Below are 15,635 nucleotides of genomic sequence, written 5' to 3' on the forward strand. Positions count from 1 at the left end.
ATTGTGTACATTTATTAGGATTTTGATTTTTGAATCAACCTTCTGGGCATCTGGCTTAGAATACAGTAGGGCTTCCAAACTATCCAGGAAATATTTTCATGTTAGCAAAACTTTGTCATAACAAAATACGTGTACTAATGAGTAATTAGTGCTGAAAATAAATGGCAGTGGAGTTGAATAGGTCATTACATGAATTAGAACCATGTGACAAACACATCTGAACCGTGTCTTTTGAGCAAATAATCAGTGAAATCTTTACTTCAGACTCTTGGACCAAAATAATTTTGCTTGTCCCTTTACTTCCCCACCTAGTACTTTCACAAGACTTAATTTATTTCTCAGCTCACATTAAAACAGTGTTTTTTATGTTGAAAATAATTGGGAAACTGACTCCAGATATTTTACCAACAGATTAATGGGAAGTAGCTTTGTTTCAAATAGAATTTTATTCTCTGTTTCTTAGCTGAGTCCATAAATAAACTCACATATTCTGCAATTTAATCAGGCTTAATCTCTCCTCCAGCACCCGCAGGAACTGCCAGTGATGCAAACATCTGGGAATTCTAATTGTATATACAGTGTTACCTAAAGCCTTTCATCTCTCTCAGAAAAATTCTTTCTTGTCTGTTATCTGAAAACCAAATTACTTCAGTTAGTATCAGCTCTTCCTGAAGTGAAAAAGGAAAAGGTGATATATTTTTTTAAAAAATACAAATTCACTAATGCTCTTATTATTTGCTGGAAGCTGTCTTCTTGCTTTCTTTACTGTGTATACTTATAGAAAAATAAAGTATATCTATGAGTGTCTATATAATATACACTTAGCATTTATTATTTTTTTAATCACATATTTATTGCAGTTTGAGCTTCCAGATGTAGGTGTTCACATTTATTCTTTAAAACTCTGAGAGGACACATTTTGCATTTAGGATTAGTATACCCAATTCATATGACTGGGAGTAAAGGTATTTTCAATTATGTATGTAATAATAAACGTACTTGGCACTTGACAGTCTAGAAAGAGACGGATGTTCCCAACGTGTATATTTTACCTTGCAGGAGCCCAGAGAAGCCTCCAATAGAGGCCTTCTCTCATTAATCCCATGTCAGGATTTAGTGTCTGATGTTCTGATTTCAAAAGTGCTCTGCCCCCAGAAAGCATTCTGCAATAAAATTAATGTCTTGAACATAAGAACAACAGGCTGTAACAAAGCAGATTGCAGGAACTAGTTTACTAAGCCAACTGGAAGCTCATTCATTGAGAGCTTGCTTGGACAGTCTACGCATATTTAGTTTTTTTTAATTTGCATGTGTAGCTGCCATTTCTAACTGTTGAGCTCCCTTGAGGAAATGAGCTTTGAGATGAAACTTGGAGGATAGTCATGGTAGATGAGGTCAGAAGGAGAGTTCAGGCCAAAAAGGCCCCGAATGCAGAAAAATAATGTGATGCAAGAGTCTTTCATTCTTGCTGCAGACTGCTTAGTGTTTGGTGGGGTTTTTGTTGCTTTTCCTTTCCCCCCCCAGCACACAGGTCTAATGTGTCAGCTGGTGTGATGAATGGTGCTCATCTGTAGCTGGAGGGTGGTGTGGCAATCCCTTCCCTGCTCCAGGACACTTCATGGTGCAGACCAGTGATGCAGACCCAGATCTGTCTGGGAGGATCATGGAGGGGGGGAGAGGCCACAGATGGATCTGTATGTCTGGAAAATAAGGACTGAACTGCAGGGAACCATTTGGGAAGCCAAGTTGTCTATGTCTTCCTGTGTGCTTCAGGATGATCAGTATCTCCAAGTTTACAATTAACATCCTGGCATCAAGCGGGTGCCATGGGGGAATTTGCCCTCCCCAGGTCTCTCTGCAACTTTGGGGGAATCTCACCCAGCACCAGGATTCTCCAATGGGTGTCTTGTGGCTGGTGAGACCACGAGTCTTCTGGTGTGCCAGCACCAAGGTCACTGGCTCTGGTCACAGCAGCTCTCCTGCTCAGTGTCAGAGCCAAAGAAAGGCTGAGCAGTTTCTTTCAGAGCCAGAGGCACTGCTTCTCTGACCACCTGGCTACTGTTACTAGTATTTTCAAACATAAGCATTTTAACTGGGAACTGGATCCCCAGCCTATTTTTTGAGATGGTTTAAACGTATATTTTTTCAAGTATTGTCAGAGTTTGGGGTTGGGGTGGGGTTGGTAGGCTGTTGTTTAGGAAAAAATTGATAAAAAGAAACCTCTTCAAAACTTTATCTGTAATGTCTGAATATGAGTTCAGTTGTAATGTGAATAAAGGAGGAAGAACGTTTTAATGAAAACAGAAGGATTATTTTTCTAGTTTTAATCTTAAAGTGGGCAGGGTGCCCACTGGGTACAATTGGACTAGTGTGACTGAACTACAGAAAAATAAAGAGAGACTAAATACAACTTTATTGTTTTTAAACAGTGTAGATACAAGATAATAAAGCTGACTGAGTTCTTTTGAGGGAATATACTGAACACCAGCCTGTAAGTCATTGAAACATTGCTGAAGTGAAATAATTTCAGTACGTGATCCCAGAGTTGTGACTGGGAATTAAGAAAAACCAATAGTTTTGTCATGTTTTCTGGAAGAAGCTTCTGTTTCTAGGGACCCTAACCGGTGGGGAGGCTTAAGCAATTGTGAAACATTGCTTGTCTGTAAACAGAGATAATGGCTTAGCTTTAAGTAAGCCAACAATGTTCTTGCTCCTAAAGCTTTGATATGTCACGCTGTAATTTTTGTAATAAATATCCTTCAACTTGTGATGCTGAAGGCCACTATCCGAAAAGAAACAGGAGGACTTGCTCTCCTCCCCACCCCACTCCCTGTTGTGTGGTCCTGCCCCCTTGCCACTGCCAGCTGGGGTGCTTCTGCACTGGGAGCCAGTTCAACTAGCTCACTGAGACGGTGCCTGTGTGATTGCTTCCTGGGTGTTCTCGCTTTCTCTTCTGGGTTAACTTTTCGCTGGGTTGGTGGATTCAGGCAACCCCATGGAGGCATCCAGAGGCCACCAGAGTGGTCGAGGGAAGTGGAAGGAAAATGTGTCTGGCAATGGGAAAAAAAAGGTCTGGTTTAGCCTCCCTGCTAGGGTGGGTCAGCTACATTCACTCTTCACAACAGTGTGTGTGGGTATTTTAAAGTAGCATTGTATAACAGATGCAGAACGAGGGAGCTTTGAGCATGCTGTCGTGCAGAGTCTTGTAAAAGTTAAGGAGATGCTGGATTTGAGGTTGCTTGTGCAGAGCAAATTTTGTACACTTCTAGGTGCTTTTCACCTCTTACTGTTGACACCCAGCTGCTCTCCCTGAGTGTGCTGCTTGGGGTGCCCCCTAGACAGACCCCATCTGTTCCTTCATCTGTGAGTCCTGTCTCTGATCCAGACTCCATCTTCTTCCAGTTCTCTTTATTTCTTCAGCCCACCCAGTCTCCAACCATGTTGTGGTTGTTGTTATTGTTTGTGTGTGTGTGTTTGGTGGGTTGTTTTTTTTGGGTTTAGTTTTTAAAGCTCTTTCACTGTTCCATTCCAAAGCAGGCCCCCCGCCTGGCCTCTGCATAGCCCAGTCTCTGGCAGGAGAGAGAAAAGCACGCCCTACATTCAGCTCCGATTCCAGCTCTGGTCCTTCATGGTGCACAGCTGATTGAAATCACGATTTGTACCCTGGGGGTTAGTTACTCTGCTCTGCAGGGAGGGAAAGGTGTGCAAAGTAAGGATGCTGTCCATGGAGGTTTGAGTTGCAAGACAAACTTTGGCAAGGCTCACCCACTGCCAAAGGTGGGTAGATGCACACCACTCGATATCACACACCAGCCTACAGAAGATTTTATCCTCCATTGCAGATCTTACTTCTCTATCAAGCTAATAATCATTTGAAAACTGTCAGGAATGTCTTTCCTTCTTGAAGAGGTCACCAGGAGCTTTTAATGCTGAAGAATGTAGCTTCATTTTCTAAAAACATCTGAACCGTTTGGCTGAAACTTGTTCAAGAAAATTCAGCCTCAGGCAGGCATCTGGTGTGGAAAGTTTCAGCCCAAACTGCTGTTTTGGCGAAGTTGTAAGCAATGAAAATGTCTTTTAAGAGTGGAAAGTGTTGAACAATCTCTATACTAAGGCAGAACTTACATTTTGGTGGATAATGGGAAGCAGTGCTGGAGTTTTAGGCTGAACTGCAGCAACTTTCATTCCCCTTTCCTGTAAGGGAAAGCCCTTAACCAACTTGAAATTCTCCAGCAAACAATTGTGTCAGTTTAACTTTTTTCTACTTATGTGGTTACTTTCTGCAGCCTTAGCTATTTCCAAGTGAAATCTGGAGAAGCTCCATACTAGCATAACTAACACTTCAGGAAGAACATCTTTGGGTTGTGATGGTGCACAAAGGTTTTCTTGTGAGTTCCCACAGCATGTTGCTAATGCTGTGAGGAAGCAAAGCGGCAGATTGTGTTGTGAGATTTAGTATTACAATTAGTTCTGGACCATTTTGAGTGTGTGCATCACCTGGGCTGGAAGTTACTGCAAAAGCCCTTGTGTGTCTTGTGTCTGCATCCCAGAGGAGCTGTTCTAGCAACATAGCAACTGCCTTGCACATCCTGTTTTGATTTGTTTGATTTATTGCCCTATGGTTTATAGACTGGCCATGTGAAGGGCATGAATCTTGAGTTTGACTGATTGCACTGTAAAAGAAAGCTCTCTTCAGATCACCCTGTAATTCTTACCGCACTTCTGTCCAGCCATGCGAGCTAACCCGAGCTACAGCTGCTTTCGTAGCTCTTGCTCAAACTTGAAACTGGAAGAAAGGTAGAGAAAGTCTGCATATAGATTTTTTTGAATGTTAACCCCACACAGGACATTTTCCTGTTCCATTCTGTTTTCTTATGGCTCTGTTCAGCAGTGCAGTTGTTTTTACAAGTACCCTAGTTAGCTTGTGTCTCATATTTAAGGACAAAATTGTTTGTTGGGTAAAACATCCATATGTTAAGGATTTATGCACTGTGTTGTGAACCTTGTTTCTAGGATCCTTGTTCCATTACTTAGCTCAGTTAATACTCAGTTAGTTATAGATCTACTCTTTAATATGAATTAAGACTCCTTGCATCTTCCCTCAAATGTCATGTTTTTAAGATCTCTGGCTGTTCTTGTTGCTCTCCTTTGGTCTCTCTTGTCTGCATCTTTTGCTAAAGTGTAAAGCAAAAAGCTAGATGCATTGAAAATGTGTGGCAGCACTTCTTTCTGTGTCTTGGTGGGAGTACTGACACATCCTTGAATTAGAAGTTTTTAATTTTGACTTTGTCATATTGTCATACTTTCGGCTCCTACTTAGTTGAGAGCCACTTTACAGTCATCCCTTTCTATAGTTCTCCTAGCTGTTCTTCACTCTGTACTTATAGAGCTGATGTCTCTTTCTTGCTATGCGCCCTCATCAAATGTTGTCTTTCTTAATTTAATGCTATTTTATTTTGTCCTTTCAAGAAATAACTGAGTAGTGTTCTATGTTACTGCTATGTCCAGATTCCTGGATGCTTTTATTATTTTTTAAAAATAAAACCAAAACTTAATTTTCATCATCTCCTTCTGACTGAGGAGAATGGGACAGTTTTGAAGTAGGGCTCGTACTGGCCTACCCCCCTTTTTTATTTTATTTTTTTTTCTTTTTCTTTTTCTTTTTTTTTCCCTTCACCAGAAACATTCCGGATCTGTCTGTCTGCAATTTTGTGGACATCTGAGCAAAGACATACATTCTTCAGATACAGCAAAAGATTATCTCCTTCTAATGTACCATTTCTGTCTGAGAAAGCAGCAAGCTGTTCCAAAATGTATCATTATTCTATTATTGCATTTTCCTTTTCCTCATTTAATCTTACTGGTGTCAGTTAATAAATAGTCCTTGATACATGTATTGCGGCTGACTTCTATTTCAATTAGATGCCTCTTGAATTCCTCTACTTAGGATCATGTCTGCCTTACAACTAGAGGTCATAAAAATTACCTTCGATTTAATCAGTTCTAGCATACTATGTTTATAGAATATTAGAATCATGGAAAAGTTTGGGTTGGAAAAGACGTTTGAGATCATCAAGTCCAACCATTAACCTAACACTGTCATAGCCACCATTAAACCATATCCCTAAGAACCTTACCCATGCGCCTTTTAAACACCTCCAGGGGTGCTGACTCCACCACTTCCCTGGGCATCCTGTTCCAATCACTGACAACCCTTTCTGTGAAGTAGTTTTTCCTAATATCCAATCTAAATCTCCCCTGCCACAACTTGAGGCCATTTCCTCTCATCCTCTCACTTGCTACTTGGGAGAAGAGACCAACAGCCTCCTTTCAGGTAGTTGTGGACAGCAATAAGATCTCCCCTCAGCCTCCTTTTCTCCAGGCTGAACAGCCCCAGTTACCTCAGCCGCTCCTCATCAGACTTGTGCTCCAGACCCCTCCCCAGCTTCATCTCCCTCCTCTGAACTCTTTCCAGCACCTCAATGTCTTTCTTATGATGAGTGGCCCAAAACTGAACACAGGATTCAAGGTGCAGCCTCACCAGCACCAAGTACAGTGGCACAATCACTTCTCTAGTCCTACTTGCCACGCTATTCCTGATACAAGCCACTGTTCCCTGAGCCTGTAGCGCTGCCTGGGGTTGTTGTGGCCCACATGCATGACCTAGCACTTGATTTTGTTGAACCTCATACTATTGGCCCGTCAATCCAGCCTGTCTAGATCCCTGTGTAGAGCCTTCCTACTCCCCATCAGCTCATCAGTCCTGCGCAACTTGGTGTCATCTTCGAACTTACTGAGGGTGCACTCAATCCCCTCATCCAGATCATTGATAAAGAGATAAACCAGATCTGGCCGCAACACTGAGCCCTGGGGCTTGTGAACGACTGGCAACTGGAATTTACTCCATTCATGACTCATCCATTCATATGACTCCATTTACCCAGCAAAGAGCACACCCATCCAAGCCATGAGCAGCCAGTTTCTCTGGGAGGATGCTGTAAGAAACATTGTCAAAGGTTTTACTGAAGTCCAGGTAGACAACATCCACAGTCTTTCCCTCATCCACTAAGTGTGTCACCTTCTCATAGAAGGAGATCAGGTTGGTCCAAGCAGGACCTGCCTTTCATAAACCCTTGCTGACTGGGCCTGATCACTTGGTAGACCTCTCGATGTGCAACATGATGGCACTCAAGATGTTGTCTGTTTGTTTGTTTGCTTTACATAGTCTTTTCAAATGTGCCTGTTTACTTAAAATGCAGTCTTGGAAAGCCCTTAATTGTACCTCCTAAGAGCTGCTTCGTGGGCTTAGTGTAAAGCACTGTCTCAGCTCACATTATTGCAACACAGCACAAAAATCTTTTGACATAGGTAGTCTTCTAGTGTTACAGCATATACGGGCAGTATGAATATAATGTAAACATTGGTTTCAATTGTGAAGAGGAAAATGAAGCATCACTTTTTTGAGAGGTTTGGTGCTTAGCCTTGTTGTATTCAAAACACTGAAGTCAGGATGTGACAGACACAGTGATACATCCACCCTCAACTAAGTTTCTCCATTACCTATTTTCTTTAAGAAGCTGTTTCCCAGTGATTTCATGGTACATGTTTATTCTTCTGAACTTTTAAAAGGTCACTCATCATTTCAAGGGCTCTCTCAGATGATTAGTAATCAGTCTCACTTCCTGAATACCAGCTGATGTAAGTGAATACATAGTAACTGAGTCAGCTTGTTGTTTTGTTTCTAAGATTACAGTTGCATGTTAATGCTCAAAAGAAGCTTGTATTCCTGTGATCAAATAGCAAAGCAAACCTTATGGAAACAATGAGTTCATAAACTATGGGCAATGAAGTTAGACATTTTAAAGGATACTAAGCATTTCTAAGTGTATCCTATGAAATCTTTCTGCTCAGGAAAAAAAAAATGTATGAACCCATATTTACCATTTCAAAAGTTTTGCTCTAGTTGGGAAGTCTGATAGATCTACAGCCTTGATGTTGTGTATTAGCTTGTTCTGGGAACTGAATTCAAACAATGTCACTAACCAAAGGGGATTTGTGTTTTGATATTCTGGTGGGTGAATGAAAGCATTTTACCAGCTGAAAGACTAGTATCATAGTCTGCATTTGTCTTGTGCTTTAAGCCACAGTTTTATTTTAACTAGGAGCTAAATGCATGACAAGTTACTGCAGAATATATCTAGTGAATCTTTTCAAAATAAACCAAAACCAATGCAGACTCTCCCATTCCTCCTCACCAGTGAGCATTGCCTGGATTCTTTTGTTGAAATCAAATGAGCTTCAGCGTCTTGTTTTCATGGCCGGGGGGAAAAAGGTGGCTGGGGTGTGTTCTCTGCTTGACAGCATGCATAACAGTTTATCAGTATCGGAATAGGATTTTGAGACATTTTGGTGGAGCATGACTTTCATTTAATTTAGGTGTACATATAGCCTGTTTCCGCAAAAATAAGACAGGGTCTTATATTAATTTTTGCTCCAAAAATTATTACTTTTTTACATGTGTAGCTGCCTGGACACTATTTAAATAGACTTTTAAAATGAAGTGTAACTAGGGCTTATTTTTGGAGTAGGATTTATATTTCGAGCATCCTAAAAAATCCTGAAAAATCATACTAGGGCTTATTTTCAGGGTAGGTCTTATTTTCAGGGAAACAGGGTGGTAGTACTGTCAGGCTTAAAACTGATCTATGATAATGCTTAATTTTACCAAGTTAAATGTAAGTATTTTTTAAAAGATACGTTCTTTATATGCTGACTTACTTAACTGAATTTATTGTATATTTTTTAAATCACCATAGATGCTTTTTAAGAAAGGTGCAGTAATGGAGGTGTTGCAATATCCTCTGTTTTTCCACTGTCAATGCAAATACGGCTTATGTCTAACAAGGCAAGGAGGAAAGAAAAAAAAAAGGCAAATAAAGGTTTTCTGTGTTGTTTACGTGCCTCGTTTGTCTTACAAAGGCAGTGCTTGTTCTTGAGTGATTAACTATCATGCACATACAGTACCAATAAATTTAAACGAATGCTTTTTTCTCTGCTGTCTGAGAAAGCAGAAGAGAAAATGGACAAATCATCCTCATTTTTCTCAGTATGGTGCTGCTAAACAGTTGTTTTTTGAACTGTTTCACAACCAAGATTAGGACAATTCCTGCTTTTTAAGCAACATCTGTATTTGCTCATCATGATCATAAGGGCATGACTCTGCAATGTGATGTAAAATGTGTATGGCTCCTAGTGGCTGTATTGAAGTCTTGAATGCTTTTCTCCCTCAGTTATCAGAGTCTCTGTGGTAGCCTACCCTTAGTACAGTGGATTCTTTAAGATCTGATAAAGGGATATATGCAGTTTTAGCCTAGCTCAAGTTGTCTTCAGCAGCATTCTTTCGTGCATGTCTTCCTAGTATTTTCAGGAGACAAAATATCGTTTATATTTCATGGAGGGATAACTGCCTGCTTGTCCCAAGACCATTCTTGACCTTTTCCTACCAAATAAATAGTAGTTTAAGCTTTGAATTTTAGCCTGTCATTCAGAAGGAACACACTATGGGAAGGTCAGACTTATTTCTATAATCTCGTGTTCTTTGTAGGTTTAAGGGAACTGTTTACAAGAGTTCATAGGTGTCCTGTTTCTTGGTCTTAGTTGAGGCTGGGCTGAATTTTTTCCCTTCCTACACTTTCCTCTGGTGTTGTCAGAAGCTGTGGTGCTGCTGAGCTGCCCTGCTGGGTGCCCTCAGAGAAGGGCGCAGGCCTTCTGAGTTGGCCTTCAGCAACCAGCTTTTGGAGCGTGAACGAGTGCATCATCACCGCATAGGTGCAACTGAGTGTCCGTCTTTTCTATTGTTCCTCTTCATATTTTAGCACACGCTCATTGTCTTCAAGTGTAGTAGTAATGCATTGACCTTGTCTTTTCTGTGTAGCTTTCCTGTGCAGGTTATTGCAACAGCCTGTGCTTGCATTCCTATAGTGTGCTTTGTTCCACTGTGCTCTTCCTCTCACCAGCTGATTCCTATTTCTTTACTTTCTTTTTAACCATATTTGCATAAAGACATGTATGTTTTATTATTACTTTCCTTCCTCAGCAACTTTCAAGTGCTCCAGATTTATTTTTAGTATTTCACCTTATCTCTTCCTTGCATTTGCTTGTGGTTTAAGGCCTTTCTGCTTATTGTTCCTTTTTATAGCTTCCTGGGGAAAATTAAAAAAAAAAAAAAGCCTTAAACATAAATATGGGTTTCAAAACAAGGGAGAGGATTGTTTTACTAGGTATAACTGTGACCAGCATGTTAGTTTTACATTTCAGACCCACACACACCTAATCTAACCTAACCTGTCATGTTTGTTTGGTTTTTTTTCTACAAATCAGCCAACTTGCCAAGTACCTTTTAATACAATCTTATTGTAACAGCTCATAAAGAAAGCAAAATCTGGTACACAGAAGTTTTGCCACTTATGTGGAAAGGAGCTATATGCAGTCTTGTTCTTCTTGCAGCATATTTCATTGCCGTTGCAACTGCTTTTAAGCCCTCACGCATACAAGACAGCATCTGTGGAGTAACAAATTTAATCAGGGCTGCGCATGTGCTGCAAGTAGTGTTTGGCTCCAGCATATGGCAATGGGGTGCAATGTTGCTGTGCAGCTACGTTGCTGCCACACAGTTCCTGCAGTTTCTTATTTCAAGCTGCAGTTGGGAGACAAGATATTGGGCGTGTCCTGGGTAAACAGACTCTTCAAACTCTTCAGAGTTTTTCTGATAATTTTATGTTAACCCTCCTGAAGTGAATACTGATATTCTTCTTTCGTAACTCAGTATTTTAAATAAAGTATTCAAGACTTCAGTATAGCTGCTAGAACTCATAGAAATCTTAGTCACACTGCAGAGCCATGTATTTGCCCTTATGATCATGATGGGTAAATGCAAAAATTGCTTAAATTGTGAGAATTTCCCCAAGCTTGGTTTTGAAACTGTTCAATAATAACTGTGTAGAAGCACCATACTGAGAAAAACAAGGATGACTTGTCCATCTAATATTTTCTGCCTTTTGTATTTCCTCCCCTGAATAGGATAGCAGATTTTCATTGTAGTGAAAAAAGAACAAAGCAGTTCTTTCATTTCTTGGGAGAAACATGTGCAGTAAAACAAATGTCAGTGTTCTTGTATTCAGTGACACACCTTGAACACAGCAACACAATTGCTGTTAATCTCCTGCAGCAATCTGTGTAGGTCTCTTCCAGTCCAGAGAAGATAAACCTGTGAATTTTGGTAAAAGATAAGCTGTGCTTTCTAGTGCTCTATCCAGTGCTGCTCAGGCAGCATCTTAAAATACATGGCGTTTCAAAAAGATGGACCAAATGTGTTACAGTTACAGGAAAATTTATAATTTGTTTAATGAGTTATCAGGTTTTAGTAACCTTTTTATAAATGCTCTATGTTCCCTCCACTTGCTGTACAATAGTTGATAGTTCATGGTTGCAGAGATACCGTGATTTCAAATTGGGTCCATCTTTTTTTGAAACACCCTTTATTGCTGATAAAAGACTATCAGAGCAGGCATCACCAGCTGTGCAGGTGCCACCACCAATGAAGCCAGTGGCAACAGCTCCACTACCAAAGCCTGGTACATGTTTTTTCCAAATATAAAGGTGAGCAATTGAGGTGGATCTCGGCCCTGCAAGGGCAGAACCAGTAACAGCACAGGGTACGAATGGCAGCTGGGAAAGGACAGCCTGCTGTGGAGGGGCTGCCAGAGCCCTGCTGACAGCGCTGACCCAGCTGTGCTTGTGGGCCAACCAGCCTCTGGGCGCATCCCCAGCAGTGTTTGCTTTAAGAGTCTCTCATCTGTGTCTTCCAACAAAGCCCTCTTTCTAGGAGAGCTACAGAAGAATCTAGGTTTTGCAACAGCAATTATGTCATCTCAAGTCACTTGGTATTTTCACAGCTTCAGTTCAGATGAGATCGTTATCCAAATGGTGAGTCAGTCCAGTTAAATCTTTTGGCATGTTCTGCCTGTGCTGCAAATGGGCCAGACTCCACCAAAGCACTTTCAGAGCTTCTACTCTGTTACTCCTGTGCTGTCTTGACAGCTCAGGGAATACGCAGGGAAAAGGGATTCCAGAAGCAAGGACTTAAATGGTTGGTTCAATCTGTTGTTTGTTTTTTTTTTTTAACTTGGAAAGCTCTATTTCACTCTAGTGTGGGAAGTGTAGCATACACCAGCCAGTGTATTTTTTGAGGTTATCCTATGTAGAACACCTAAGTGATCTGCCAAGTCTTATTGTAGACGATGTATTAAAGATAAAAAGAAAAGAAATAAACTCTTACTTTTTAAAAGATGGCATTCACTGAACACAGATTAGTTGCTTTTATGTCCAGTTTAATGTAGAATTGTATTCCCTGTCACATAGATAAGAAAGGAGAGTTTGCTGTGCCATTTTGGTGCGATAGATGCCAAATTGTTGATCCCCTGCTTGTGTTGCAGACACTATTCATCTAACAGTGTCTGGGGGACTGGCAGGGCAGTGGATGTGCTTGCAAGCTGCTTTGTTTCCATTTTAATTTATTCAGTGGATTGTTGAATTTCCAACAGATTTTTTTTTTCTCTTAATGCATTTAGATGATGATAATTTTTGAAGATCAGCTTTCTAAATAGGTATTTTTACTGGTTAACTCTAAATCAAATAAGAACTCTGATGTCCACTAATCTTTTCTCTGCTGTAATGAAAAATAGATAAAGCTGCTGATTGAACTTTTATGCAAAAAGAGTGGAAAGTTATTCTGTAAGGAGAGAATATTTCCAACCTTTTGTACTATAGAGATACAAGATAAAACTTTAACTGTCTCAATTAGCAAGATTTTATGCATTATCAGAGATCTGAACCTTAGTAATGGGTAGCAGTCATTGGAAGCATTTCAGTACAATAAGCAATGCTTCATTAGTAACCAAAACAAAGCCCTGCTGGCAAAGGAAACTAGCTTCAGAGGTTATAGCATTGGACTTTTGCTTTCTACCTGCATGTTTTTGTCCTCTCCACATTTAGGTAGTCTATTTTGATATTTTTTTTTCTTTCTTTTCTCTCCCTGGATGCTTTGGACCAATCTCATAACTTCATTACTCAACAGTGAGGCAACATAGGGCTAAGCATCTTGGGAAAAAAAAAACACCAAACAAAAAACCACAGATAAAATACTGGTTTGCTCAGTATATTCCATTTTAGGTTCAAATAGTTTTGATTATTTGCTTACTTTATGTAATCTATTAATTCTGCAGTATTAACAGAACCAAATAGACAAAGACTGGGAGAAGAGCATGTTCTGCCCACCCGAGATAGACATAAATGTGCAGCTACATGAACTAGGAAGTTTGTTCCAGAACATAACTGAAATATGTGTTTGAGGAAATCACTGTGAACAGGAATATATGCAAATTGTGGCACTCTGCACAGCTTAGGCTGTCACACTGAAAGACCTTTATGGATTTGTGAAATTAGATTCTGAGTAAAATTCTGATAAATGTTTAAATAAATGTCTGGCCTGGATGATCATATTTTCTCTGTTTTCTAAATGCTGTTAATCATTTGTTCAGATCTGCCTAATTTTGTCCATGATGAAATGAGTTGGTTTTCTAGGAGGCTATTTATTAAGAAATGGAAGATAAAAGCTGTAATTTCCAACAATGTATTTTAAAGAACCAACTAATGTTAATAATTGCCATTATCAATTTACAGAACGCAGTGTACTGTTTAAAATTGTTTTGAAACAGCACACTGTGTGATGGACAATTATTGAAAGCGTTTCTTGTGCTGTGTAAGTATGCTGTACTGTTAATTTTGCACTTAAGTTCTCTATTTATAAAGAGCTTGAAATCAACAAGGACATCTAATAGGTAATCCTATATTTAAAGATTATTTTCAGAATCCAGTTAAATGTTTGAAACTTACTGAGCAGACAGGTTTTCTTAGAGCAAGGAGTTTTTCTTAGTAATAGATGTCTATCTAGGCATTGGGAGATCTTCAGATAAAAAGGTTTGATTTTGATTTATTTGCATTTCCCAAGGAGAAGACGTAATCAAGAAGTCTCCACCTTTTGGCAATAGTACAATCAGATGCTACATTTACACTAGTTTGTAGACTGCGTTTGCTTTCAAAAGGATTAATAGCAGTGAAGGCTTTAAAAATACATAAGAAGGCTGGCTGTCCTGAAGTGCATCTACTCCCTGTAACCTTCTGGGACCTGTTGAATACCTACTATTGTCCCATAGCTTCATTCCCTTCAATAAGGTGTGAATGCGGGCAGAATCATCTCCTATAGTTATGACTGAAGTTATGTTCTCTGAAGTACAATTAGAGAAGTGTGGTCATAAAGGTAAGTTTGTTTCTTTGCAGGTGAATTTGTATTTCGTGATGGACAAGCTGTTGTGGCATGTTCTTGTGGGAACTGTTTATTTCAATAGTGAGTACTGCAGGAAAAAATTACAGTTTAATAACAAAACTGCTTCTTAGTGACCAGGAAAATCAAAGTTACTGTTGAAGATATGATAATTTCATTTGGCATCCTTTGTCCATGGTCATACTTGGTGGAGGAGAAGTACCTTTGCAGGCAGCATGCCAGGGCTGGAGATTCAAAATGACAGAGGAAGAGCTGAGGTTTGTTTTTGAAGGATGACAAGAAAAGTGGTTGGCACAATGCATGACACTGAGGAGTATATTACACCTCCAAAGTTTTAGGGTTCGTAATGGCAACATCCAAGTTTCTGGTCCCAGTATTGCTACAGACTTTGTTATATGACTGAGGAACATCTCATCTGGAAAACTGGGATGGTTAATAATACCTTCTTCCTTCCATTGTTCCTGTGTAACTAGATGGCAGGAAGGTGATGCACTACCTTACCTAAACGTATATCCCCACACAGGTCCAGTTTTAGTTTGCTCCATTAAGTGCTGCTGCAACACAGACAGCAGGACATTAGTGGCAGAGAAATGATAGAGCATTTTCAAACAAGTAAATCTGAGAAGGGTACAGATTTTTTGTACCTCTAGCACTTTACAGCTTTCAAAAATTTTTATTAGTCATCTTCACAGTCATATGCATTTTAAGTACAGAAAAGGACTGTTAGCAATACTTAGTCTAGCAAGTAAAAATGCATAAAACAAGCCAGAATTGCTTGTTTCACACAGCTCGGCTTGTCAAAGTATGTCCAGTCTTCATTTTAGAATTGAATCCAGTTGCAAAAATAAATCATCTGTTTCTTTTTGTTTCTTGGTCTAAAATGAGGTTTTCAAAATTTGAATTACCAGTTTGGATTTTTCCAAAATCTGTGCAGTGAGCTTCCATTTTAAAGTGTAGAGATCTCAGCTGAACACAGGATTCCTGAAATTATTAATTAAGGAAATATGCAGTATCAGAAACATCTCATTTCAGTTCTTCTTGCTTGGCTGTGGTTAAATGGTTAACCATTAATAAAGGTTAAAGATCATGTTCATGAGATGTTTGCAGAGATATTGTACATCTGTGTTTCTCTGAGTACCTTGCATTTTTCCAGGCTAGATAAAAGCATTTTCATGCACTTTTTTCCAATTTACTGTTGTATGTGGTGCCCAGATATTTCAGATGTCTACATGCC

Source organism: Nesoenas mayeri (genome assembly GCF_963082525.1).
Source record: "Nesoenas mayeri genome assembly, chromosome: Z".
NCBI classification, from domain to species: domain Eukaryota; kingdom Metazoa; phylum Chordata; class Aves; order Columbiformes; family Columbidae; genus Nesoenas; species Nesoenas mayeri.